We start from the raw sequence: 5,217 nt of genomic DNA, 5'->3' as shown, positions 1-5,217 counted from the left end.
AGCCCAAAGTTTTGACTCGGTCTCCGCAAGATTAAGTGTATCTCGTGCGTCCATATCCAAATTACTAAAAACTTTGTTATTCTTACCTTTCCAAATGTACCATAATATCCACGCAAAATGATGATCTTCCATCTCCGGGATAACCCTCCAGAAAAGATGATCCAAATTTGTGAAGAGATAACTAGTAAGGAAAAAATATGGGTTTGCCGGTATCTTTGACAACTCCCAAACTTGAGGCGCATGAGGACATTCAAAAAATACATGATTTATTGATTCATCATCAGTTCCACATCGAGCACGACATATATCTCCTTGTAATCCTCTCGCTTGCAAAATCTTTTTCACAGCCATACACCCTGATACCATTTCCCATAGAAAATGCTTTATTTTCGGAGGGCATCTCACCTTCCAACAAAACGCTTTTAAAATATCCACCATAGGACCATAGACCTCTGGTGGGTTTGCCTTATCCGGATAGACCCGTTCTAGCTGGTATCCTGATTTAACAGAGTATTTCCCATTAGTTGTGAAATGCCATCCCTCCCTATCCACCATCTAGTTTCTACTCAGGGGTATGCTTTCAATAATTTTAGCATCCTAGGGGTCCACCAGAGCCCGAATTGTTTACGTATTCCAACTTCGTGAAACTGGATCAATGAAAAATCCACTGTGAGGTCCGGAAAAGTGTTATGATGATTTTTGTTTGCTGGTCTCGGGCGAGTGGTTGGGAGCCATGGGTCATTCTATACAGAAATAGATGACCATGTTTCCACCCTTTTGATTAGTCATTTGCTAACCAAAGATCTAGCTGATACAATACTCCTCCAACCATAGGATGGGGAATATGAACGGATCGGTTCCAGGGGTGAGGCACTCCTATAGTACCGTCCTTTTAAAACTCGAGCAAATAAAGTATTTGGCTTTTCTAACAGCCGCCATAGTTGTTTTCCGAGCATAGCCGTGTTAAAATCAGTTATGTCCTTAAAACCCAAGCCTCCTGCGTCTTTCGTTGTGCATACTTTGTCCCGTGACTTCCAGTGTATACCCCTCGTATTCCCCCTGGACTCCACCAAAATTGTGCTACCGCATTCGTCAACTTCTTCACTATTGCCTTTGGTAACCGATAAACAGACATCAGATGATTAGGTAAAGCCGTAACTACAGATTTAATAATCACTTCCTTTCCTCCTATAGAGAAAAATCTAAAATTCCAGCCACTAACTCTATTATTCAAACGATCATGTACAAACCCAAAAACCTGTGTTTTGGAACCTCCAAGGCTCTCAGGCAACCCCATATACGATCTCATTCCTCGTAAATTTTGTATCCCCAAGATATCCCTCAACTCTTGTCTACTTGACTCCTCAATCTTATGTCCAAAATGGATAGAAGTTTTCTGAAAATTAATTAGTTGATCCGAAACCTCCTCGTATTCCTTTAAAATTCTGAGAATGGTTTGACATTCTTCCTTTTATGCCTTACAAAAAATAGGCTATCATCTGCGAACAACATATGTGAAATTGACGGGCAAGCTCTGGCCACCTTCATTCCTATTAAAAGTTTTCCTCTTTCAGTCTTCTTAATATTTGCAATCAAAGCCTCGGTACACATGATGAATAAATAAGGGGATAAAGGATCCCCATGACGTAACCCTCGATGTGGGAATATATGACCTCGTGGCTGCCCATTTAACAATACATGATATTGAACTGATGATATACACTCCATAATTAATTTAATCCAGTGAGGATCAAAACCCATTTTGAGTAGTAGGGACTGAATGAAATTCCACTCCACCTTATCATACGATTTGCTCATATCAGTCTTTATCGCCACATATTTTCCTTGGCAAGCCTTATTAGTTCTCAATCCATGAAACATTTCCTGCTCAATAAGGATATTATCTGATATCAACCTTCCTGGCACAAATGCCAATTGTGTGTCTGAAATCAGAGGTGGGTGATAGGATTTCAGACGCTGACATAAGACTTTTGAAATGATCTTGTACCCTACATTACAGAGGCTAATTGGTCTCAACTTTGTCATCTTTGTAGGCCTCTCCGTCTTCGAAATCATGCAAATATTAGTGATATTTAACCTTGAATCCAAATCCCCTATGGTCAAAAAACTATTCACCATGTTAACCAAATCACCTTTAATTATGTGCCATGAGTGTCGGAAGAAACGAGCTGTCATCCCATCCGGTCTCGGAGATTTTTCCAGATGCATCATAAGCAAAGTCTGACGAACTTCCTCCTCTGTTGCTGCCCTTAATAGCCTTTGATTCATCTGGGGAGTAATAGACAAGGCTACCTCCGACATAAAACTATCAAACCCTGATGGAGAAGTGGTACTAAATAACTCCTCAAAATAGTCCACAGCCACCTTTTCCACACGTTCTTCTCCTGTTATCCAATTACCAGCTTCATCATGAATACCCACAATTCTATTTCGAACCCGTCTTTGCTTTGTCAAGGCATGATAAAATTTTGTGTTTAGATCCCCAGATGAATACCACATGTTTTGAATTTTCTGATGCCAGTACTCCTCCTCATCCTTATATACCCCCTGCAATTTCCTAGAAACCTCAAGGATCTCCTCTTCTGACCTATCGTTATCAGATTGGACCTCTTCCAATGCTCTTTGTAGATCTTGAATTTTGTCCTTTCCATATGGAGGATTATTTTTCCGCCAGGCTGCAATTTCATGACGGCAACTGCTAATTTTTGAGACCAAATCTTTCGACTGTCCCTCATTGTGATCCCGCCAGCCCGTAGCTATCGATTCCATAAAACCATCTTGTCCGATCCAACGTTTATCAAATCTAAAAAGCCCTCTCCTGCGAGTAACCTTATCCTCTAAAAAGGCTACCACTGGACGATGATCTGACGCGACCATCCCTAAGTACTCTGTATAAGAAGAGGGGAAAAGAGTATGTCAGTCTTCGTTTGCCAAAGCACGATCTAGACGACAATGGATCATCACTGCCCTTTTTTCTTTTCCCCTTCCCCCTCGCCATGACATTTTGTTTCCCTAGACGGAAACTCTAATAAACCGGTATTCCTAATCATATTGTTGAAAGGGATAAAAGAGCTTGCGCTTCTTAAAGAGCCTTCTTCCTTTTCATGATTTCCAATAATTCCATTCAGGTCTCCGATAATGAACCAAGGCTCTATTCGCGATAACCCATAACGAGTCAACAGCTCCCATACCTGTTCCCTTAACTTTTGGACCGGCTCTCCATACACAAACGTAAGATATACCGTTTTCCCAAGTGCCACCGCCTCTACATCTATCATTCTATTACTTGAGTAGTTGATCTTAACTTGATAGTCATTGTTGTAAAAAAGCGCTAAACCCTCATTCCTTCCATTTGGGTCCACAGTAACCAATCGATCATAACCAAAATGTGCTTGAAATCCATGTACAAATACGGACTCTTGCTTTGTCTCCGATAGAAATAAAAAAATCAGGTTTATGTTTATGCCATATTTTCGTAAGATAACTTATGGTCCATTTACTCTCCATTCCTCTACCATTCCAACTTACAATTCTAACTTTTCTAACTTAGGATTCTCATATAAAAAACATTTGTTTATGCTCCCAAGAGCTAGGAGCTTTAGGTTTAAAGATACCCAAAATTCTCATCCAATGTAGGGCCCAAGGCCTCCACTTCATTGAGCAGAAGCCGGTTCTTTGTGTCAATTTTAAAAAACCATCCCACCATCTTGATCCATAAGCCCATCCAAACCCACTCTTCCAATTTCTTATACAGATCTTTGAAATATAACACCATAATGTACTTTCCCTTCCACTGGAAAGTGTACTAAGATAAAAGCTACGATAATTAACTTGTATTGTAGCCTAAATCTCCATCGTATCCAGTTCCTACAAGCAGTTGAAATCAACCAAATCCAATCAATAGACCACAGACTTATAATCTGCTGCAGGGACCTTCTCAAACAACGCCTATTACATTCCTTACAGATACCACTTAGACCACTTTTATTCCAAAACATAACAACTGTTTCATAATCATTGACCAAAATTCTATCAGGAAACCAAAAAACTAAATTCGCGTCCCACCACATTCCATAGAGCAAGGTCTCACACAATGTTACTATATCTCCAAGACACTTCCCATATACCTGTCCCTTGAATGTGGAAATGAAATAAATATATATATCATACGTAATATGAGACATGGGCATCCTGTAGTAGACCCACCACACCACAGACCATGATAAGTACCTCAAAAGCATGAATCCAATCCAGTTAAAACCTATATTCCCATGACCATTCCCACTCTTCCAATAAATATTTAAGACCAAACCGCCTAGCGGCTCAAAAGAGCTCCAATACCAGAAACACAAATCACCATTAAAATTCCAATACTTTGCCTTAATATAGGGACAAAGCCTCAAATAAAAACACCAAAAGGAAACAAACCCCAAAACCGTAAAAACAATCATACTGCCAATGCTCATAAAACTTATTAAGAAAAGAAAAACCCCAAAACCAGTAACCAAACCCCAGCTGCTTGTTCTTCCAACTAGACAATCTTATCCATAAATCAAACTTTGAAATTGCCAGATTTCGGGATTGAGGACCCCTTACTCTCTTGTTGTCTGCTTCCATTTCAATGGCGAGTGCTTGTGCTGGCTGCAGCTCGTTTGACCAGCGCGTTCGCAATTCTCATTTTGGTGCTTCCTGCAGCGATTCCTGTCGGCTTGAAACTCCGCTTGGGAGTTCCTTGCTGCTTCGTCAACTCTCCTACAGCCGGTCCCTTTTATATCTCCACACCAACCCGAACCTCAGCCTCCTGCAAATGAGCACCATCCTCCTTGTTGGACATGGACTTTGTCTCTAACAAGGCCTATAAGATAATGGGCTCAGCCCATTTGAAAGGGGGTCACTAGGAAACCCTAGACCTCTTCTTTCTATAAATAAGGAGTCAACCTCCTTTGAGAGGGGACTCTTGGCTCTTGGACTCTCTTTTGGTCTCTCATTCATCTCTCTCTACTTCTAGAAAGAGAAAGATCTCTCCACATGCTTTCACCTAAGCACTTGTGATTCTTTGTTGTAGAACTACGATTGGCTTGATCCCCTTTCGGGGCACGTAGGCAACCCTTCACCGGGTCCAGCTATAATCATTAAACACCTTTTTCTTATTCTCTTCGAGTCCTCGTCTCGTTCATTCAAGCGCAGATCGTTCTC

The sequence above is a fragment of the Brassica oleracea genome, chromosome C8, assembly GCF_000695525.1.
Source record: "Brassica oleracea var. oleracea cultivar TO1000 chromosome C8, BOL, whole genome shotgun sequence".
Classification (NCBI taxonomy): Eukaryota; Viridiplantae; Streptophyta; class Magnoliopsida; order Brassicales; family Brassicaceae; genus Brassica; species Brassica oleracea.
The sequence above is the reverse complement of the archived record's forward strand: the minus strand, read 5'-3'. Positions refer to the sequence as shown.